Consider the following 25,323-nt stretch of genomic DNA (forward strand, 5'->3'; position numbering starts at 1 on the left):
GCATACGCTTGGCAGCAGCAAATCACATCAGCTAGGATCCATGGCAACAGCAAGCACAGCAGCAGAGCACATAGGTATAGAAGCGGCAGCACAATCAGGTGGATGCCAGAGCATCCAGAGGAAGGAGAAGAGGTAGAACAGATAGCAGAGGAGAAGGAGGAGCACATACCGGGGAGGAGGTGGTCGACATGACCACGGCGGCCATGGCGGCGCACGCCAGTGCACACGGCGGCACCAGGCCTGGCCAAGCCAAGCCACGGCGACCACCACGGCACCCCAGCGCAGCACCACGCGCCAGGGGGAAGGTCCACGGCCTTTCCAACGCGCGGTGGCGGCGGACGCCAAAGGTCGGGCGCACGGGGGAGTCGATGGCGAGCGAACGAGGACGCAAGCGTCAGATCGACGCGGACCACCATGTCCGCCGTCGAGAGGCGGTCCGGATCCACACCATCTCGTCGCCGGCGATGGCCGGAGGCGGCCAGATTAAAACGGCGACGGCGGAGGCGATTTCGGCGTCGCAGGAGCCGAGAGGGGGATTAGGGTTAGGACACAACAAGAAGACGACGCGACTGGGTCGGTTGGACCGAGCCCAGTGGGCTGGTCCAACCTAACCAGCTCGGTCTCCTGACAAGTGGGGCCGAGGGGTATTTTGGGCATTTTCCAAAATACCCATTTAAACAAGAATTTCCAAGAATTTTATAAAATAAAAGATAACTCCAAAAAAATAAATAAAAATATGAAAATGTATCAACATAAAATTCTCTACCTAAATAAAATATCAAAGAGAATTTTTGAAGACAATTAAGAATGAGTCTTAATTTGAGGATTTAAATAATCATTTAAATCACACATATATTTTTCAATAATAAAAATAAGTCCATTAATGCCTTTGGACTTCAAAACACCTTGACAACATTTCAAGGTTGGATTTACCCTAAATCAAGTATCCCTAAAATATTCTTAGTATCTAACCTCTCATAAAATAACAACGACATCGGAAGGGGGGGAAACAAACCCTAAAACTGGAATCATGCATTATTGCTTCTTTAACCATTGCCCTTATCGGACAATGATGCTATTTTTCAGAACAAGAGGACAAGGGTCAGTCCATACCTTCCAAGCTGCAGAACTTTGCGGTGTTCGAGCAAGTTCATCACTTGCTCATGTCATTTGAGTATTTCTATCAAATTACTTGCAAAGTATTATGGTTATCACTATTGCACAAAAATCAAAACCACTACTTTCATAACTATGAATATGACTAAGTGGTGGGCAATGGAACCATGGATTGTGTTGATATGGTGGAGGTTCCATTGCACGGGTTTATATCCATCTACGATTAAACAACAAATGTCGCCAGTGATTCTTGTGCCGTAATACCCGTGTTAACCATAAGATCCGGAGTGGGACGGAGTAGTCAAAAGTGTTTCCACCTCTCGTTCATCAACGGATGCGCTTTACCGTAGTACACTTGTAATCCAAGGGGGCAAGCTGGTGAGGCTGGGGAGTCCTAAGTCCCCACGGCATAGTCCGTAGTACACTTGTCGCCCGAAGGAGCAAGATGGTGAGGCTGGGGAGTCCTAAGTCCCCACGGTATTGCGGTCTAGGATGGGTTGCAGCCACCGGCGTAGGAGTGTATGGTAGAGCCCATGATCGTTGTCGTGGTCGGGGTCCACCCTGAAATACGGGAATAATGGGACCGACGTGGACCTAGGGTCGGCGCATGCAACAAAGGGTGGGTGTTCGAGGTAGCGGAGGAACATGATTGGCTAGACCTTATACCGGGCCTCACACCGAAGGAAGTGTGGACGGGAAAGCTGCCCGGTTGGCACCAAGGTTAAGATCTCTTATGGGTAAAGCAACACACCTCTGCAGAGTGTAAGAATCGTGACCTGTCACTCCCTGTTCCGGGATTGAGGAACTCGCGAACGCGGCCGGAAAGGAGCTCCATGAAGTTCTAGTAAACCGGTGAAGGCTGACGGACATAGCTCTTTGAAATAAAAGCAATCTCTTGAAGAAATGTTTACCAAAACTTGCATTGGTATTAGACTTTCCGGTCTAATATCGTAGCTAGTGCATTAAACACCTCTTATCTATAATGAACTTGTTGAGTACGCTCGTACTCATACCACTCTTAAATCCCATGCTTAGATTGTCCGAACCGTCCGGAGGAGGACTACGACAACAATGAAGGAGCCGAGGTTATCGGCTATGATGCACCTGACCTCTCAGGAGGAGTTGAAGGCGTAGACTACATCATCGTCTACGGATCCGGGGAGGCTTCCGGAGAAGAACAAGCCTAGAGATATCTGAGGAGTAGTAGTAGCCGAGCAGCACAAACTCTTACATGTAGCTGCTCGATTAAATAAATGTTTTGTTTAATGAGACAATGGTATTGTAAGTTGAGTTGGGTTCACCTCGAACCCAGGAGATATCCTCTTAGGACCCAAGAGGAGCTCCGAGACGACTTGTGTATGTGTATTGTAATAATATGTGAATGAGTTATGGACCTTGCTATGTTCCGTTGTACTACTCGAGGGATGTGATATTTGCGGAATGGTACTTCGCGAATGTTATATCAACGACCGGCATACTACAACATGCGAGTGGTATGCAGGGTCACCACAGCTTGGTATCGAGCAAAAGCTTTGACCTTAGGTTGGAACCTAGTAAATGGGACTAAAACGTTAGGAGTCAAATAGGATTAGTAAAGAGTTCTCTAAAAATATGGTGTATATTCAATTGAGAATACAACAACCATATCTTTTAGTGCGATAATTCTTTATTATCTCTATTATGATGCATTATTACTAATCTCATAATCTTTCTAATTCTACAGCCAACATGGCAAGTTCACGACCGGGAAGAAACGTGAAAGTTATGGATTCCACACTGAACGAGTACCAAGGAGGACTTGCAGATATCCTACGAGCCATGTTACTAGAATTTGGGTGCGATCCCCAGATTCCAGTAAAGAAGTACATGTTCTATGATGGACCGGTGTTGGCCAAGTGCAGAGTAGGACTGCGACTTCCCGAATCTTTGGGAATGAGCGTAGTCATGCCACTGGGGAAGCAAGGACAACCAATACAGCTTATCATATAGCTGTTATGAGAGCCATATCCGATATTCGGGAGCATAAGACGAAAGAGCTTATGGGTTCCGAATTCACCCACATTCCTCATATGGAGGAAGACAATGATCCCATGCTGAACCATTTCAAATATGCCAAAAGTAAACCAGCTGAAGCAGCCAAATACATGGATAACAGCCGTAACTTCATATCATTACTCTTTCAGTTGAATCATCATCTGATAGGAGCTATTGATACGATGCTTGAGGAGTTCACTGAACCCAAGGAGGAGAGTAGGGGCAAAGAACCTATGGAGAATGTGGTACATACACCAGTTTATTCAGCTGGTGACTACATCAGTTTTGATCCACTTGCACGTGAACCTACACCGTTACACCTGGGAACTATCTGGGTAGTTCCTATGGGGGATACGAAGGCGGCGAGGAATCCGGAAACAATCAGCGTTCCGAGACTCCAATCGAGAATTCCAGGGGTTGGCGTTGGGGAGATGATACTGGAACTCATAGTACTACTGAGTATTATGATGGAGAGATGAATGATGACGCAACAACCCAGAACCAGAGCTATCCTAGTAATGAAGGAGTGGATGGAGGATATCCGACACAGGTTGAGTCGGGTATGGGTTTTGGTAACCCTTATGGTGGGGCTACAGGAGAGTACACCCGATGGGTGGACTATGATGCACTCAACGATCAGTTTGTGAACACTGATTTCTCCTTAGGATCATCATCCGACTCGGATTACAAGCCAACGGGGAGACCTTATGTTCCAGGGTCTATCAGGAGGACGACACGTTCGACCGGATGGAAGCCTGGAATGTACCGGGAGTGAAGACCGATTAGAAGTCCACCAAGGGAGGCGTGGCTATAATACACTAGTACCATGTGTATTATAGTTTGTAATATTTGTATAAATTTGTACATATACTTTAATAAGTGAGTTTGCATACTCACATCGACTTGAGTATATGTAATAAGACCACTTATGTATGTAAATATATGGTATATGTTTTGTATGATTTGGATTTGCTTCTTGATTTCCATTGCGTGACTAGTTCTGTGCACAATGTTGAGCTCAGAAAACTTGCGCATGGAGTAATTATGAGTATCATCTTGTGTTGCAGAACTAGGGGGATTATGTCGGGAACGTTAGGAAACGAGACGGAAGCGCAGCGCATGGAGCGCGAAGCAAAAGAAAAGGAAGAGGCTGAGGGTGCAGCCAGAGATCAGTTTCCACCACCACCACCCATGACGCAGCAAAACTTTATCCAGTATATGCAACTGGCGGAAGAGAGGCAGCGTGTAACACTAGAGCTGCAGAACAAATTCCTTCAGGATCTAATGCAGCAGAATAGGGTGGAGAGACATGAGAACCAGGGAGTCTCATTAGCAGACTTCCAAAACACCAAGCCGACATCTTTCGCATACGCGCCAGAGCCGATGGACGCGGAAGATTGGCTGATGGATACTGAGCGCAAGCTCAACACCGTTGGATGCAATGATCAAGAGAAGGTTAGATATGCTACCCATCTGTTGTGTGGACCTGCCGCAGCATGGTGGGACAATATTGTAGGCGTGTATCCGGCAGGAAAGGTATTTACCTGGGAGGAGTTCGCAAGGAAGTTCAGGGAATCCAATGTCCCTGAAAGTATCGTGGAACTGAAGCGTCGAGAGTTCGAGAGTCTCGAGCAGAAGGATAAGGCAATCCTGACCTATGTCAGGGAGTTTTCCAAGCTGTCCCGGTATGCGGTTGAGGAAGTTAATACCGAGGACAAGAAGAAGAAGAGATTTCTGAGGGGGTTAAGTCCCCAGTTCAAGGTACAGCTGCGGATGATGAGAGCAACGGAATTCCAAGAGCTGGTGGATGCAGCCATCACTCTTGAAGATGACTTCAAACAACTGCAAGAAGAAAAGAGGAAGAAGGCCAAGTATGAGCCGAAGAGGTTTGTTAGTAACAAACCCAATACCAGCTTGAATTTCAAGCCCCGATACAACAACAACAACAACAACAACTACTATGGTAGTAGGAAGAATCAGGCATTCCAGACTGCAAATCAAAGCGTTTGCAGGAGTTGTGGACTCACAGGGCATTTCGCCAAGGATTGCAAGAAACCAAGGATAATATGCTTTGGTTGTCGCCAGGAGGGGCACATGCTGAAGGACTGCCCCAAGAGAAACACGGGAGGAGGTCAATCTGGAGGAGGAGGAAATCGAGGAAACACCGGAGGGAGCTGGAAGAATAAGAAGCCCTTCGGCAAGCTGAACTGTACCAGTCTGGAGGAGGTGGTCAACTCTGACCAGGCGGTGATAGGTACGCTCCAGATACTCACTCATCCTGGCAAAGTACTTTTTGATACTGGTGCAACTACATCATTCATTTCTCAACAATTCATCATCAAACATGGGATTAGTTGCACTAAGTTAGATACACCCATAACCATACTTTCGCGGGGGAACGATATTAGTAACCCATGCCAAACAAAAACAAGTCATTATGATCAATAAGTGCGCGTTTGACGCGGACCTGTTCATTTTACCGATGAAGGACATTGATGTCATTCTTGGTATGAACTGGTTAGAAGCTAATGGAGCATTGATCGACTGTGTAAACAAAACGGTGTCATTAAAAAGTCCCGATGGAAGTAGAATGATTTACCAAGGCGACAAACATACACAGATTGAAGTGGAGCTACAGCTGAATAGCATGAAGGAGGTGAAGTTAGAAGATATACCTGTAGTAAATGAATTCCAGGATGTGTTTCCTGCGGAATTACCTGGTATGCCACCAGATAGGGAGATAGAATTCACTATCGACCTAATTCCAGGAACAGCTCCGATTGCCAAAGCACCATATAAAATGGGGCCTAAGGAATTGAAAGAACTGAAGGAGCAATTGGATGACTTGGAACAAAAGGGATTCATTCAAGAAAGTGTTTCACCATGGGGATCACCTGTGATCTTCGTGGATAAAAGGGATGGAGGAAGAAGGATGTGCGGAGACTACGAAATCCGAACAACGTCACAATCAAGAATAAGTATCCACTTCCAAGAATACAAGATCTATTTGATCAGGTTAGAGGAGCGGGAGTCTTTTCCAAAATTGATCTAAGATCCGGTTATCACCAGATAAAGATCAAGAAGGAGGACGTTCCGAAAACTGCCTTTGTCTCAAGGTATGGACACCATGAATACCTTGTAGTACCTTTTGGATTAACCAATGCCCCAGCAATATTCATGAATCTCATGAATAAGATCTTCATGCCATATCTAGACAAGTTTGTCATCGTATTCATCGATGATATCTTGATATATTCCAAGAACAAGGCGGAACATGCCGAACATTTGAGGTTAGTGTTGCAAACACTAAGGGAACATCAACTCTATGCCAAACTCAGCAAGTGTGAATTTTGGCTAGATCAAGTGGAATTTCTTGGTCATGTCATTAGCAAAGATGGAATCGCTGTCAACCCGAGCAAGGTAGCAGCAGTTTTAGAATGGGAAGCACCCAAGACTGTCAAGGAGATCCGAGGATTCCTAGGAATGGCAGGATATTATCGGAGATTCATTGAAGGATTCTCCAAGATAGCAGGACCAATGACAAAGCTGTTAAGAAAGAACACACCATTCGTGTGGTCAGAGGAGTGTGAGAAGAGTTTTCAAACTCTGAAAGAGAAACTCACCACAGCACCGGTGTTAGCAGTTCCGGAAGTTGGCAAGGATTACACCGTGTACTGTGACGCATCTAAACATGGATTGGGTTGCGTACTCATGCAAGATCGGAAAGTGATATCTTATGGATCGAGGCAACTCAGACCTCATGAAGTGAACTATCCAACACATGACTTGGAATTAGCAGCTGTCGTTTTTGCACTCAAAACTTGGAGACATTTTCTCTATGGAGCTAAGTGTGAGCTCTATACGGATCATAAAAGCCTCAAATATTTCTTCACTCGAAAGAACTCAACATGAGGCGAGAAAAGATGGCTAGAATTGATTAAGGATTATGATCTGACAATCAATTACACACCAGGGAAGGCTAATGTTGTAGCAGACGCCCTGAGTAGAAAGAGTACCGGAGGAGTGGAACAAGAAATATCACCGGAGTTGAGGAAGGAAATAAGCCAAGCCCAAATACAACTTTGGGAGAAGGAAGCCCATGAAGGATTATCGGCGTTGCAAGTAGCCGATGAGTTGAATGTCAACCTGAAGAATGAGATAATGATGGGTCAGTTGGACGATCCATTCATTGTAGAAGAGATGAGGAGAATAGATGAGGGAAGACCATCAGAATTTCACCGTGGAGAATCTGGATCTTTGTGGTTCCAGAAGAGGATTTGCGTTCCGGATATTGCTGAAATCAAGGAAGTAATACTCCGGGAAGCTCATCAAACACCATATTCAATACATCCGGGAAGTACAAAGATGTACATGGATCTAAAGGAATTATTCTGGTGGAATAACATGAAGAGGGAGATAGCACAATATGTTGCAGAATGCCATACCTGCCAGCGAGTGAAGGCTGAACATCAGAGTCCCGCAGGGAAGTTACAACCTCTACCTATTCCAGAGTGGAAATGGGAAGAGATAGGGATGGATTTCATCACCGGACTACCCATGACTAATAAAAAGAAGGACATGATATGGGTAATCGTGGACCGGTTGACGAAAAGTGCACACTTCTTAGCGGTAAACCAGCAGGATAAAGGAGAGAAACTTATTGATCTTTACATCAAAGAGATCGTGAGTAAACATGGAGTGCCTAAGAAGATAGTGTCGGATCGAGGATCCGTGTTCACATCAGCATTCTGGAAGCAACTTCACGAAGCTTTAGGATCCAAGTTGGATTATAGTACCGCGTATCACCCACAAACAGGTGGACAAACTGAGAGAACCAATCAGATCTTAGAAGATATGCTTAGGGCTTGTGCCCTAGACTTCGGAGGATCATGGGAGGAGCATCTACCTTTAGCAGAGTTTTCATACAACAATAGTTACCAAAGCAGCATCAAGATGGCACCATTTGAAGCTCTGTATGGAAGGAAGTGTAGATCACCAATATGTTGGTATGAAGCCGGAGCAAGCAAAGAATTCAACCCTGATTATGTCAAGGAAAAACAACAAATCATTGACATTATCAGAGACAGGCTCAAGATAGCCCAGAGCCGGCAAAAGAGTTACGCCGATCGAAGAGAAGGACGTGGGAGCCACAAGTTGGAGACATGGTTTATCTTAAGGTAAGCCCAATGAAAGGACTCCGGAGATTTGGAGTTAAAGGGAAACTCGAGTCCTAGATTTATAGGACCTTTCAAGATACCGAGTCGAATCGAGGTTTAGCCTTTGAGTTGGATCTACCGGGAAGGTTAGCTCAAGTTCATAATGTATTCCATGTGTCACAACTTCGGAAATGTTTGAAGACCCCAGATGAACCAATATCACATGAGGAGCTTGAGTTACAACCAGACCTGACGTACATCGAGAAGCCAGCCAAGATTCTCGAGGAGAGCTGGAAACAACTCAGAAACAAGGCGATCAAGTATTGCAAGATACAATGGAAGCATCATCCCGAGAGGGAAGCCACCTGGGAAAAAGAGGAAGACCTAAGGAAAACATACCCCGAGCTGTTCAGGTATTACAACCACAACTTCGGGACGAAGTTTTCTTTAAGGGGAAAGGCTGTAATGTCCCAGGTTTAGAGACGATCGAGGGGTAGATTTTAGAAAGGGATGTGCATTGCATAGTAAATTCTGGGGAAATTTCGCGCTTTTTAACAAAAACTGCATCGAAGGGGGACAAGTTTCTCTCTCGACACCTTACAGGGTTAGGGTTTCGAGAGTGCGACAAACTTGCTTCTCACTTCACTAGTTTAGGGTTTTGAGAAGAGAGGGGAGAGTTCACATGATTGAATTCTAAATGTTATGACATGATTGAATTCAAACCAAGGTTGAATTTGAATTTCAAATTCAAACATTAAATAATTACTTAAATAATTCAATTGAGGAAATTCATTAAGTAAATGATCAATAATAAATAAGATGAACAATTATATTAAAGTAAAGCTCATTAGAGAAAACTTTGAGCTTTATTGAATCATCACACAAGATTACAATGTCATTACAATATTCATAATGTGAAATAAAAGAATAATACAACACATTACATAAATGGGCAGAATAGAAGAAAGAAAAATAAAGAAAAATTACAATTTAATGATCCTAGACTAAATTCTACAAGATCATCTTCATTTGATCTTGAACTTGATGAATTCCAAATCCATTTTTGAGCCATGGTTGGTCCCTGCACAAAAACACAACAAAGAGAAGTTATGCCAAGTGGCAAAGCCACTTGGCCAGTCAGAAATCAAATGGTAAGGTGAAATGAGCAGATAAGCTCAAAGTGGCCGAGCTGATCATCTCACAGCCAAGACACAAGCCAGGTACCATGAATTTGCACACACACACAGCTTGGCTGCTCACACAGCAGTGTGCATGCAGCACACCACACACACACTGCTGGTGAGTCACCAGCAGCTTGCTAGGCTGTGTTGTCGACCGGAGAAGGAGAGGGAGATCATATAAAAGCTTCTCCAACGAGTGAACCCTAGTCATTTGTTCATCCATCGACAGCCAGCAGTGGTAAGTTCATCAAGAACACCAAGAACACTTAGAACAGGAAAAACCACAAGCCATCAGAAACCATCCAGGGACAGTTTCACCAAGAACTGTCAGCTGTGAGCAAGTACCAGATGGAGTAAAGCACCACAAGCTTGTAAGGAGGAGAAGGACAAGCAAACCAAGCATCACGAAGCAATCCTCTACACCAACACTCATTTTCTAGGAGCTGGAGTGAGGTATAAATAAGATCAACCCGAGCAAAACCCTGTTTTGCTCATAAATAAGCATACACTTGCATCACGGAATCAAATAAGGGTGGGAAACCCTGGATTTATCATCACTTGGTTGCAAAACCATTTGGTGCCGATAAATAAAGCAAAGGCTAGCAGGAAAACAACCAAGGGAACACCGGTTGTGTCAACACGATGACACAACCGAGAGAAATCCATCATGGATTTGATCCTAATTAGCCAATCAAAGTCACCAAGCACCTAACGAGTCCAGCTACACCATCAGAATGGTAGAAATACAAGTTTCTACTAATATTGTCAACATCAAAAGGGCTACTGGCAATCCAATAAATGGATCACCCAGAAAGCATTTGTCTATTCACATCAAGCCAACTATGGTGGGAGCTTCCTGAGCAGCCAAGAATGGCTGCTAAGGCCACCTCAACCAACCAAAACAATCAAACCACCAAGCCAGTACTTGCATCATCACCCAGATGGGTTCAGAGAGGGCTAGGGTACCCAACAAGTGTTGGCATCCCTCCAGCCAAGCAAATTAAATCATTATGATCATCACTGTATCACAGCTCACATCATTTATCTATTTAAACAACAAGAACTGCACAGATAAATGAAATAATTAAGCTACTTATGCACTGGATCTAGCAGATGATCCAATGGATCATTGCAAGCATCAGCAACTGCTTGAGCAAGCCAAAGCATGCATCAGTACAGATTTTGGTGTCACACAGTCACAAAGATGAGCAGAAGAGAGGCACAGTCATAACACAGCAGCTTTTACAAGCAACTGATGATCATATGATCATCAGAAGCTTGCTGGAGCATGATAAGACATGCTAGAGCCAAGACTAGCAACCCCACATTTAACCAGATTAACTATATAGCCACATCTCACAAATAATTGCATCACAGATGAGTAAATAAATTAAATACAATTGTATCCAGAAGCACACCATTAAGGGATGGTGTTGTTTAGTCAACAGCCATGCTCAATTGAGCATTTCCAAGATTCACAGCCCTATACACATCACACCCGGGGCACCGGCACTTGCATAATGCAAGGATCAAGCACACCGATCAAGCCGGGGGCATGGAAATGCACACACAGGAGAGACAGGATCTATATAGCAACAGCAGGAACAATTTAATAGAGCCTAAGCATCACAATTATCTCTTGAGCAAGAGCTCAAGAGTTACAACAGCAAGATACAGGGAAGAGCAGCACACATAGAAGCAGCCTATGCACAACAACGAGCATACGCTTGGCGGCCAGCAAATCACATCAGCTAGGATCCATGGCAACAGCAAGCACAGCAGCAGAGCACATAGGTATAGAAGCGGCAGCACAATCAGGTGGATGCCAGAGCATCCAGAGGAAGGAGAAGAGGTAGAACAGATAGCAGAGGAGAAGGAGGAGCACATACCGGGGAGGAGGTGGTCGACATGACCACGGCGGCCACGGCGGCGCACGCCAGTGCACACGGCGGCACCAGGCCTGGCCAAGCCAAGCCACGGCGACCACCACGGCACCCCAGCGCAGCACCACGCGCCGGGGAGCGTCAGGGGGAAGGTCCACGGCCTTTCCAACGCGCGGTGGCGGCGGACGCCAAAGGTCGGGCGCACGGGGAGTCGATGGCGAGCGAACGAGGACGCAAGCGTCGGATCGACGCGGACCACCATGTCCGCCGTCGAGAGGCGGTCCGGATCCACACCATCTCGTCGCCGGCGATGGCCGGAGGCGGCCGATTAAAACGGCGACGGCGGAGGCGATTTCGGCGTCGCGAGAGCCGAGAGGGGGATTAGGGTTAGGACACAAGCAAGAAGACGACGCGACTGGGTCGGTTGGACCGAGCCCAGTGGGCTGGTCCAACCTAACCAGCTCGGTCTCCTGACAAGTGGGGCCGAGGGGTATTTTGGGCATTTTCCAAAATACCCATTTAAACAAGAATTTCCAAGAATTTTATAAAATAAAATATAACTCCAAAAAAATAAATAAAAATATGAAAATGTATCAGCATAAAATTCTCTACCTAAATAAAATATCAAAGAGAATTTTTGAAGACAATTAAGAATGAGTCTTAATTTGAGGATTTAAATAATCATTTAAATCACACATATATTTTTCAATAATAAAAATAAGTCCATTAATGCCTTTGGACTTCAAAACACCTTGACAACATTTCAAGGTTGGATTTACCCTAAATCAAGTATCCCTAAGATGTTCTTAGTATCTAACCTCTCATAAAATAACAACGACATCGGAAGGGGGGGAAACAAACCCTAAAACTCGGAATCATGCATTATTGCTTCTTTAACCATTGCCCTTATCGGACAATGATGCTATTTTTCAGAACAAGAGGACAAGGGTCAGTCCATACCTTCCAACTGCAGAACTTTGCGGTGTTCGGGCAAGTTCATCACTTGCTCATGTCATTTGAGTATTTCTATCAAATTACTTGCAAAGTATTATGGTTATCACTATTGCACAAAAATCAAAACCACTACTTTCATAACTATGAATATGACTAAGTGGTGGGCAATGGAACCATGGATTGTGTTGATATGGTGGAGGTTCCATTGCACGGGTTTATATCCATCTAGGATTAAACAACAAATGTCGCCGAGTGATTCTTGTGCCGTAATACCCGTGTTAACCATAAGATCCGGAGTGGGACGGAGTAGTCAAAAGTGTTTCCACCTCTCGTTCATCAACGGATGCGCTTTACCGTAGTACACTTGTAATCCAAGGGGGCAAGCTGGTGAGGCCGGGGAGTCCTAAGTCCCCACGGCATAGTCCGTAGTACACTTGTCGCCCGAAGGAGCAAGATGGTGAGGCTGGGGAGTCCTAAGTCCCCACGGTATTGCGGTCTATGATGGGATTGTACCACGGTGTCAGGAGTACGGTCTAGTCCATGATGATAGTGGGAAGGTCATACTGAATGCCGGAATAACGGGTCTCATCATGGATATAGGGGAGGACATGCTTACAAAAGGGTGGGTGTTCGAGGTAGCGGAGGAACATGATTGGCTAGACCTTATACCGGGCCTCACACCGAAGGAAGTGTGGACGGGAAAGCTGCCCGGTTGGCACCAAGGTTAAGATCTCTTATGGGTAAAGCAACACACCTCTGCAGAGTGTAAAGAACCGTGACCTGTCACTCCTCGTTCCGGGATTGAGGAACTGCGAACGCGGCCGGAAAGGAGCTCCATGAAGTTCTAGTAAACCGGTGAAGGCCGACGGACATAGCTCTTTGAAATAAAAGCAATCTCTTGAAGAAATGTTTACCAAAACTTGCATTGGTATTAGACTTTCTGGTCTAATATCGTAGCTAGTGCATTAAACACCTCTTATCTATAATGAACTTGTTGAGTACGCTCGTACTCATACCACTCTTAAATCCCATGCTTAGATTGTCCGAACCGTCCGGAGGAGGACTACGACAACAATGAAGGAGCCGAGGTTATCGGCTATGATGCACCCGACCTCTCAGGAGGAGTTGAAGGCGTAGACTACATCATCGTCTACGGATCCGGGGAGGCTTCCGGAGAAGAACAAGCCTAGAGATATCTGAGGAGTAGTAGTAGCCGAGCAGCACAAACTCTTACATGTAGCTGCTCGATTAAATAAATGTTTTGTTTAATGAGACAATGGTATTGTAAGTTGAGTTGGGTTCACCTCGAACCCAGGAGATATCCTCTTAGGACCCAAGAGGAGCTCCGAGACGACTTGTGTATGTGTATTGTAATAATATGTGAATGAGTTATGGACCTTGCTATGTTCTGTTGTACTACTCTGAGGGATGTGATATTTGCGGAATGGTACTTCGCGAATGTTATATCAACGACTGGCATACTACAACATGCAGTGGTATGCAGGGTCACCACAGGCTACGTGCGCAAGTGTGTGGAGTTGCGAATATCTTGCAGGGTTGAGAGCTGTTGCATTGGCGACAGGGACCAATCGAGAGATCTCGTTGCGTCATACAAGTTATCATCCACTACATCATCTGTGATTCTCCGCTGTGTTCATCCCGCGATCATCATCGCCACCGTTTCTTACTGAGAAGATTGGGCCACCCCTTATCAATCTGGATTCTGGAGCTTCTTTTCCTATGACTTCTGCGTCTTCTATTCTTCCTGCTTATCGCTCTCTTATTTCTCCTGTTCGTGTTATCACGGCTGATGGTACCTCTCTTCCTGTTTCCAGTCGGGGCACCCTCTCTACTCCCTGTTTCTCTGTTCCTGACGTTTCTCATGTTCATAGTCTTAAGATGAACCTTTTTCTGCTAGTCAGCTTACTGATTCTGGTTGTCGGATCATTCTTGACGCTGATTCTTGTGATGTTCAGGACCGTTGTACACAGGCCCTGGTTGGAGTTGGCCCTCGCAACCTTGAGTCTCCGGGGCTATGGGGTTAGACTGGCTTCGCGTTCCATCCGTTGACACTTCTTCTGCCAGTTCTCCTGCGGTTGCTGCTTCCGTCACTGGTTCTTTTCAGCAGTGGCATCATCGGCTGGGTCACCTTTGTGGCTCCCGTTTATCGTCATTAGTCCATCATGGTCTTCTAGGGTTTGTCTCATGAGATGTGTCTTTAAATTGTCAGGGTTGTAGGTTAGGCAAGTAGATTCAGCTTCGCTATCCTACTAGTGTGTCTGTATCTCAGCGACCTTTTGATTTAGTTCATTCAGATGTTTGGGGTCCGGCTCCCTTTGCTTTAAAAGGGGGCCATCGATACTATATTTTGTTCATTGATGATTTTTCACGGTACACCTGGTTGTTTTTTATGCGCTCCCGCAGTGAGGTGCTCTCTATTTATCAGCGCTTTGCGGCCATGTTTCGTCCTCAGTATTCCACGCCTATTCGTGTATTTCGTGCTGATTCTGCAGGTGAGTATATCTCCCAGCACCTGCGTGGTGTCCTTGCTGAGCAGGGCACCCTTGCTCAGTTCTCGTGTCCCGGCGCCCATGCTCAAAATGGTGTCGCCGAGCGTAAGCATCGTCATATTCTTGATACTACCTGTGTTATGATGATTGCTTTCTCTCTCCCGCCGCATTTCTGGGCTGAGTCTGTCGCTACATCGACTTACCTCATTAACATTCAGCCTTTTGCCGCCCTTCAAGGTGGCATTCCTCTCGAGCGTCTCTCTGGTAGTTCTCCAGACTACTCGACTATTCGTTTATTTGGTTGCGTTTGCTATGTCCTCCTACCTCCTCGTGAACGCACCAAACTGACCGCTTAGTCTGTTGAGTGTGTTTTTCTCGGTTACGGTGATGAGCATAAGGGCTATCGCTGTTGGGACCCCGTTGGTCGTTGGATGCGTATCTCTCGTGATGTCACGTTTGATGAGACGCGTCCCTTCTATCATCGCCCCACCTCTGGTACTTACCCGGTGGCTGATATATATCTTTTATTCTTTTTCCTGATGCACCTCCCACTGTGCCTTCTCCTCGACCTCTTAGGTCTGATGCGCCCCCTTTGACCTTGGCGCCATCCTCTCCTCCGTCTAGTTTCCCTAGTTCTCCTCGTTCTCCGGCTTCGGACCCTTCCTCTGCTGTTCCTTCTTCCTCTTCTTCTGATGATTCGTCTTCTGCTGATGAGCTTCCCTCTTCACGGCATGTTCGTCAGCGTCGTGCTCCAGACCGTTACTCTCCTAGTCAGTATGGTCTCTCTGTTACCTCTGAGCCGACTTCTTATCGGGATGCCAAGCGTCATCCTGAATGGCAGCTTGCCATGGCTGAGGAGATTGCTGCGCTTGAGCGCACTGGCACCTGAGATCTTGTTTCTCCCCCTCCTGGTGTTCGTCCTATCACGTGTAAGTGTGTCTATAAAATTAAGACCCGCTCTGATGGATCTCTTGAGCGCTATAAGGCGCGTCTTGTGGCACGTGGCTTTCAGCAGGAGCACGGCCGTGACTATGATGAGACTTTTGCCCCTGTGGCTCATATGACTGTGATAACCCTAATTTTTGAGTTACTAAATAATTTTGGTTATATGTAATTTGCTTGTATATTTTATTTTGCTTAATTAAATATCCTTCCGTTTGATATCTGCATGTAATCAATATTAGCTAAATGAGTCAGTGGTATATTCTAGCTAGAGCCATCGAGTAGTACCACTAGTTGTAATACATGAAGTGAGAAAACGAGTTGGATCTTCATATGCTTGCATGTACTGTGTACCGTTGCTAGTAGTACAAAGTTAGTACAAGTTAATCATGAACTGCAACGTGGCTGCATACTAGAGGTGCTTGTGCTGTGTTGGCAAGCAAAAAGGGCTGAGTCGGCATACTTGCATCAGTGCATGTTGGCCAGCTCGAAGTTGTAGTTAGCTTTGCTCATTTGCTATTGCTTGGACGTCGGCACCATTTATGTACGCAGCATGCCGAAGCGTCTAAGCGGCAGGCGGCGAGATATTTTACCCAGCTTGAGCGGTTTAGATATTTTGGTAGCCAACCGACGTTCTCTCTTATAAATAGCTAGCTCCTTTTGCTGCTCACTTCCGGACACAACCCAACCAGAGAGTAGACAGCGATGCTGGGAAGATTGGGAGATACAGAGCTAGAGATATTAGTGAGAGTTAGAGCTAAGATCAGTATGAGATAGTAGTGAGTACATGTATCGTGGAGGAGCTGAATAGAAGGAGATGCTGCCAAAGTCTCGAGTAGAGCCGATCCTAAGAGGGAGGACTGCAGTATTTATACTGCCATCCACGCTATGTTTGCCGGTTTTCGTTGAAGATTATATTATCGATCTGCTATCTTTAATTAAGGCAAGCTGTTTATATTCTTTCATGTACTTTGTAGAATATGTTGTGTTGCTAAAATTCATGATAGATTAGTTAGTAGAGATGTGAATATTTCCGTTGAAATATTTATGGTTTAATACGCTGGTGTCAGTATACGGTTATGGATCCGCTGGAGCCACCCATACGATCCGGGTATTTAGCATGAGTATGATTTTGGAAAGTGAACATAGAGCAATACATGTTTTATAAGTGAAAACATGGTGCTACGAAGGTAAACATATTGTACTGGTCACAGTTCAGGTATGAGACTGACTGAGTTCTCCTCTGGAGACACTAGTAGGAAAACCCTTATAGGCGAAGCTTAGTTCTGTGGCGCACCGTTTTGAGTGCGCCACAGAAACTTATTTTATGGCGCACGAGACTGTGTGCGCCACAAAACTAGCTTATTTTTGTGCCGCATTGCTGAACCCTGCGCCACAGAAACTATGTGGGGCCCACATCCTGGCACTCCCAATTATTAGCTTAGGTATTTCTGTGGCGCACACGGCCTGCTGCGCCACAGAAATAACTATTTCTGTGGCGCACACGGCCTGCTGCGCCACAGAAATAACTATTTCTGTGGCGCACTTGCTCTGGTGCGCCACAGAAGTTGTTGATTCTGTGGCGCACTTGAGCTGGTGCGCCACAGAAATAGGGGAACTTATATTATCCCCGTACCCCCTCCCCGCGCTCTCATCCCCTCTACCGTCGCGCCGCCTCTCTCCCTTCTCCCCCTCCGATCCGTACCAAGGCGCGCCGCCATGGTCGTCGCCGTCGCCATCACCGTCGCCGCCGCCTTCCTCCGCGAGGGGCGCATGCCCCCACGCTCCACCCATCCCCGCCACCAGCAGCACATGCCGCCGCGGCGTGGAGGAGGAGGGGCCAAGGCGTGCGGGAGGAGGGTCCGGCGCCGCCGCATCAAGGAGGAGGCCGAGCCGCCGCGTCCTCCACCTCCTCCACCCCCGCCATCGTCGTCAAACTCCTCCTCCACCCCTGTTTTCGGTGAGCTCCACCTCTGCCCTCCCCTCCCTCTTCCTCTCCCGCGCGAGCACAAGGTGCTCGATGAAATGCTCTGGATGCTGTTTCTGCGTGCGCTGAGGGAAGGTGCTTGAGCGGCCGGCGTAGTGCTGAGAGAGCTATCTCCATGGATTTATCCGGTACTCCTCCTCTGGGTGTTGCCGTGGAATGCATTGTTGTTGTCTTGGTGCTGCTTGTGATGTTGTTGTTTTGGTGCTTCTTCACATCTGGCCATGCATCCTCTCGTTTCTTCAACGGATAACCGAAGCCTACAAAATTGAACAATAATTAGCCATCAAGCTGTCAACTTTATACACCAGTAGCTAGTTCATTCAGTGAAACTGAATCACATATGTTGACAGCATAACCAGGCAATCTTTTCAAACAGGATCATCATAAATTGGTGCTATGTTTGTCACTTCTTATTAAAAATACACAGCTATAGTTGATTAATTGGTGCTATGTTTGTTACTGATGCTGCTATATTGCTTGATTAATTGGTGCTATGCTTGTCACTTCTTATTAATGAACCATGTGTTGGTGATGATTCAGTTAAACTAAATGGATTTGATTTGTTTTCCAACCTTTGTTGGAAACAAATCCAAAGTTTGAACCTGTATAAGGTGATGAGGACTTGTTTACTGGTGTGGATTGCTTATGTTATCCAAATAGAGATATTCACAGTAGGGAATCATGTAAATGAATGCCACTATGGTATCCTTTGAAGAAAATGGGAAGTTTCTGATGGTTTAAAAGACTAGCTAGGTGATGCTAGGTTATTCAGTTGGCTGTCAAGGTTGGTTTTATCTGGTTAACATGGATTGGCTATGTGCTCTTGCTTACTTATGCATATCCATCTCTATCTGGATTGACTAGCTCAGGCTTGGCCTCTCTCTTGCCAAGCATCACTTTGTTACTACCAAGTGATGAGTAATCCCTTATGGACCCTAGCTTTGTTTTGAACTCAACCGAGTAATGATATATTTCTTTTTCTTGTTGGCTTTGATGAAATTAGAGATATCCACTGTAGGGGATCATGTAAATGAATGCCACTGTGGTATCCTTTGAAGAAAAAGGATTGTTTCTGATGGTTTTAAAATGCTAGGTGGTGCTAGGTGATTCAGTTGGCTGTCAAGGTTGGTTTTATCTGGTTAACTTGGATAGGCTATGTGTTCTTGCTTACTTATGCATATCCATCTCTACTGGATTGACTAGCTCAGGCTTGGCCTCTCTCTTGCCAGCATCACTTGGTTACCAAGTGATGAGTAATCCCTTATGGACCCTAGCTTTGTTTTGAACTCAACTGAGTAATGATATATTTCTTTTTCTTGTTGGCTTTGATGAAATTAGAGATATCCACTGTAGGGGATCATGTAAATGAATGCCAATGTGGTATCCTTTGAAGAAAAAGGACTGTTTTCGATGGTTTTAAAATGCTAGGTGGTGCTAGGTGATTCAGGTTGGCTGTCAAGGTTGGTTTTATCTCGGTTAACTTGGATAGGCTATGTGTTCTTGCTTACTTATGCATATCCATCTCTACTCGGATTGACTAGCTCAGGCTTGGCCTCTCTCTTGCCGGCATCACTTGGTTACTACCAAGTGATGAATAATCCCTTTGGAGCATCTCGCTCCATGCATGCTATGTGTGTTTGAGCATCTTGACTTATGTCACCATGGTTGCTGGTTTGGTGGTGTTTTTGTACTTGTCGATGATTAGATGGTTGGTTGATCACTCGTACACTCCGGGTGTTGCTAGTGAGCCCGGTGTGATGGCACAAATATCAATCTCTTGTGCATCCTACCTGGCCTCACTAACGCCATCCCGGGATGTTCATATTTGTTTCGACCAACAAAGTATGAGGCATTCCATTTAGTTCATACTAGCTACTTCTTAATTGCATTGGCCTTTCTTCCATTTTAGTGCCGATGATTAGAATGTTTGGTCACCTATACGCCGCAATATACTTTGTAGACGAGCCCCCCTTTCCCCGGCCGCCGTTCCGTGAACGAGTCCTTGATGAGACAACAACGCCGACATGCCTCTCCGGCGCAGCACCACTTTTCTTCTCTCGCCGTCCGAGTACGTGAACGAGTCCTTAATGCCAAGACGGTGCCAGCCTCCCTAGCATCATGCCGACCCCTGTTGTCGCGCTTCGGGCCGTGTCGATCACGCGCCCTGCACTCTTCGCCTTTTGCCCGGTGAACGAATAGACTAATCGTTGGAATAAGGAAGCCGATGACGGCCGATCGCAATTTAATCTTGCGACCGGCTGTCATCGGTTTCCTTATTCCAACGATCAGCCTATTGGTTCACCGGGCAAGAAGGCGAACAGTGCAGGGCGGGACACACGGCTTGAAGCGCGGCAACACGGCCCGGCATAATGCCGGGCAGGCCGGCACGGTCTTTGCATCAAGGACTCGTTCACCGGACAGCGAGGGACCGGCGTGGTTCCGCGCCGGAGATGCAGATCGGCGTTGTTGTGTCGTCAAGCACCCGTTGACGGAACGCCGACCGGGGAAAGGGGGCCCTTCTGCAAAGTATACGGCGGTGTATACTGCAACTATGGTTTCTGACCATAGTATTTGTGTTGACCAACAATGTATGAGGCACATATTCTATTTTGACATTCCATTTGCTTTGAGATTTTCAAAATGCCGATGATTAAAATGTTTGGTCACCGTACACTCGGGGGTGGCGTAAGTGAGCCTCGGTAAGATAGCACAAATATCAATCTCTTGTGCATCCTACCCGGCCTCGCTTACACCATCCCTAAATGTTAATATTTGTGTTGACCAACAATGTATGAGGCACTTATTCCATTTTGTCATTCCATTTGCTTTGAGATTTTCAAAATGCCGATGATTAAAATGTTTGGTCACCGTACACTTGGGGGTGGCGTAAGTGAGCCTGGTAAGATAGCACAAATATCAATCTCTTGTGCATCGGACTTGGTCTCACTTACGCCATCCCTGAATGTTAATATTTGTGTTGACCAACAATGTATGAGGCACTTATTCCATTTTGTCATTCCATTTGCTTTGAGATTTTCAAAATGCCGATGATTAAAATGTTTGGTCACCGTACACTCGGGCGGCGTAAGTGAGCCTGGTAAGATAGCACAAATATCAATCTCTTGTGCATCGGACTTGGTCTCACTTACACCGTCCCTGAATGTTAATATTTGTGTTGACCAACAATGTATGAGGCATTTATTCAATTTCTCTTGTGCATCGGACTTGTTGGTCTCACTTTCTTCCATTTTCATCATAGTAGGAACTGGATGAAGGACCCCGATGCAAGCGAGCCTGGTGGGTAGAGATGACGGAGCAAAGGAGGAACCGGATGAAGACTTGTATCTCGAAATTGTGAATTTTGTATGAATTAAGAGTTGTATGCAAAATATTTGACACTTGCCACTATATATGTATCTCGATCGGGCTCTAAGTAATGTGATGATGATGTCTATGTTATATCTGTGCAATGTACATGATATTTATATTATATCTGAATGTTACTGTATATAACCTGTGTATCTGTGTATCTGTATTGCTGTCTATAAACTGCATGTGTATAGCGAGCAGCACAAAATCGTGTATAATACAAGCAAATTCTGTGGCGCACTAAAAACCAATTCCGTGGCGCACGCTTTCCGTGGCGCACCTAAGAACAAGTGCGCCACGTAAACCTTAATTCTGTGGCGCATGGGCAGGTGCGCCACAGAAACCTTATTTTTGTGGCGACGTTTATGTGGCGCACCTCCCATGCGCCACAGAATCCATTTTTCGTGCGCCACTGATGAGGCTTTTTCCACTAGTAGGAAAACCCTTATAGGCGAAGCTTAGTTCTGTGCCGCACCGTTTTGAGTGCGCCACAGAAACTTATTTTATGGCGCACGAGACTGTGTGCGCCACAAAACTAGCTTATTTTTGTGGCGCATTGCTGAACCCTCGCGCCACGTAAACTATGTGGGGCCCACATCCTGGCACTCCCAATTATTAGCGTAGGTATTTACGTGGCGCACACGGCCTGCTGCGCTATTTACGTGGCGCACACGGCCTGCCGCGCCACGAAATAACTATTTATGTGGCGCACTTGCTCGCGGTGCGCCACGGAGTTGTTGATTCCGTGGCGCACTTGAGCTGGTGCGCCACAGAAATAGGGGAACTTATATTATCCCCGTACCCCCTCCCCGCGCCCTCATCCCCTCTACCACCGCGCCGCCTCTCTCCCTTCTCCCCCTCCGATCCGTACCAAGGCGCGCCGCCATGGTCGTCGCCGTCGCCATCGCCATCGCCGCCGCCTTCCTCCGCGAGGGGCGCATGCCCCACGCTCCACCCATCCCCGCCACCAGCAGCACATGCCGCTGCGGCGTGGAGGAGGAGGGGCCAAGGCGTGCGAGGAGGAGGGTCCGGCGCCGCCGCATCAAGGAGGAGGCCGAGCCGCCGCGTCCTCCACCTCCTCCACCCCTGCCATCGTCGTCAAACTCCTCCTCCACCCCTGTTTTCGGTGAGCTCCACCTCTGCCCTCCCCTCCCTCCTCCTCTCCCGCGCGAGCACAAGGTGCTCGATGAAATGCTTCGGATGCTTGTTTCTCGCGTGCGCTGAGGGAAGGTGCTTGAGCGGCCGCGCAGTGCTGAGAGAGCTATCTCCATGGATTTATCCGGTACTCCTCCTCTGGGTGTTGCCGTGGAATGCATTGTTGTTGTCTTGGTGCTGCTTGTGATGTTGTTGTTTTGGTGCTTCTTCACATCTGGCCATGCATCCTCTGTTTCTTCAACAGATAACTGAAGCCTACAAAATTGAACAATATTTAGCCATCAAGCTGTCAACTTTATACACCAGTAGCTAGTTCATTCAGTGAAACTGAATCACATATGTTGACAGCATAACCATGCAATCTTTTCAAACAGGATCATCATAAATTGGTGCTATGTTTGTCACTTCTTATTAAAAATACACAGCTATAGTTGATTAATTGGTGCTATGTTTGTTACTGATGCTGCTATATTGCTTGATTAATTGGTGATATGCTTGTCACTTCTTATTAATGAACCATGTGTTGGTGATGATTCAGTTAAACTAAATGGATTTGATTTGTTTTCCAACCTTTGTTGGAAACAAATCCAAAGTTTGAACCTTGTATAAGGTGATGAGGACTTGTTCTATGGTGTGGATTGCTTATGTTATCCAAATAGAGATATTCACGGTAGGGAATCATGTAAATGAATGCCACTATGGTATCCTTTGAAGAAAATGGGAAGTTTCCGATGGTTTAAAAGACTAGCTAGGTGATGCTAGGTTATTCAGTTGGCTGTCAAGGTTGGTTTTATCTGGTTAACATGGATTGGCTATGTGCTCTTGCTTACTTATGCATATCCATCTCTACTTGGATTGACTAGCTCGAGGCTTGGCCTCTCTCTTGCCGGCATCACTTTGTTACTACCAAGTGATGAGTAATCCCTTATGGACCCTAGCTTTGTTTTGAACTCAACCGAGTAATGATATATTTCTTTTTCTTGTTGGCTTTGATGAAATTAGAGATATCCACTTGCAGGGGATCATGTAAATGAATGCCACTGTGGTATCCTTTGAAGAAAAAGGACTGTTTACGATGGTTTTAAAATGCTAGGTGGTGCTAGGTGATTCGGTTGGTTGTCAAGGTTGGTTTTATCTCGGTTAACTTGGATAGGCTATGTGTTCTTGCTTACTTATGCATATCCATCTCTATTGGATTGACTAGCTCGAGGCTTGGCCTCTCTCTTGCCGAGCATCACTTGGTTACTACCAAGTGATGAGTAATCCCTTATGGACCCTAGCTTTGTTTTGAACTCAAGCTGAGTAATGATATATTTCTTTTTCTTGTTGGCTTTGATGAAATTAGAGATATCCACTCGTAGGGGATCATGTAAATGAATGCCACTGTGGTATCCTTTGAAGAAAAAGGACTGTTTCGATGGTTTTAAAATGCTAGGTGGTGCTAGGTGATTCGGTTGGCTGTCAAGGTTGGTTTTATCCGGTTAACTTGGATAGGCTATGTGTTCTTGCTTACTTATGCATATCCATCTCTACTGGATTGACTAGCTCGAGGCTTGGCCTCTCTCTTGCCGACATCACTTGGTTACTACCAAGTGATGAATAATCCCTTTGGAGCATCTGCTCCATGCATGCTATGTGTGTTTGAGCATCTTGACTTATGTCACCATGGTTGCTTGGTTTGGTGGTGTTTTTGTACTTGTCGATGATTAGATGGTTGGTTGATCACTCGTACACTCCGGGGTGTCGCTAGTGAGCCCGGTGTTACGGCACAAATATCAATCTCTTGTGCATCCTACCCGGCCTCACTAACGCCATCCCGGGATGTTCATATTTGTTTCGACCAACAAAGTATGAGGCATTCCATTTAGTTCATACTAGCTACTTCTTAATTGCATTGGCCTTTCTTCCATTTTAGTGCCGATGATTAGAATGTTTGGTCACCTATACGCCGGAATATACTTTGTAGACGAGCCCCCCTTTCCCTGGCTGCCGTTCCGTGAACGAGTCCTTGATGAGACAACAACGCCGACATGCCTCTCCGGCGCAGCACCACTTTTCTTCTCTCGCCGTCCAGTACGTGAACGAGTCCTTAATGCCAAGACGGTTCCAGCCTCCCTAGCATCATGCCGACCCCTGTTGTCGCGCTTCAGGCCGTGTCGATCACGCGCCCTGCACTCTTCGCCTTTTTGCCCGGTGAACGAATAGACTAATCGTTGGAATAAGGAAGCCGATGACGGCCGATCGCAATTTAATCTTGCGACCGGCTGTCATCGGTTTCCTTATTCCAACGATCAGCCTATTGGTTCACCGGGCAAGAAGCGAACGATGCGGGCGCGGGACACACGGCTTGAAGCGCGGCAACTACGGCCCGGCATAATGCTGGGCAGGCCGGCACGGTCTTTGCATCAAGGACTCGTTCACCTGGACAGCGAGGGACCGGCGTGGTTCTGCGCCGGAGATGCAGATCGGCGTTGTTGTGTCGTCAAGCACCCGTTGACGGAACGCCGACCGGGGAAAGGGGCCCTTCTGCAAAGTATATGGCGGTGTATACTGCAACTATGGTTTCTGACCATAGTATTTGTGTTGACCAACAATGTATGAGGCACATATTCTATTTTGACATTCCATTTGCTTTGAGATTTTCAAAATGCCGATGATTAAAATGTTTGGTCACCGTACACTCGGGGGTGGCGTAAGTGAGCCTGGTAAGATAGCACAAATATCAATCTCTTGTGCATCCTACCTGGCCTCGCTTACACCATCCCTAAATGTTAATATTTGTGTTGACCAACAATGTATGAGGCACTTATTCCATTTTGTCATTCCATTTGCTTTGATATTTTCAAAATGCCGATGATTAAAATGTTTGGTCACCGTACACTTGGGGGTGGCGTAAGTGAGCCTGGTAAGATAGCACAAATATCAATCTCTTGTGCATCGAACTTGGTCTCACTTACGCCATCCCTGAATGTTAATATTTGTGTTGACCAACAATGTATGAGGCACTTATTCCATTTTGTCATTCCATTTGCTTTG

Source organism: Lolium rigidum, chromosome 3 (assembly GCF_022539505.1).
Source record: "Lolium rigidum isolate FL_2022 chromosome 3, APGP_CSIRO_Lrig_0.1, whole genome shotgun sequence".
Lineage (NCBI taxonomy): Eukaryota > Viridiplantae > Streptophyta > Magnoliopsida > Poales > Poaceae > Lolium > Lolium rigidum.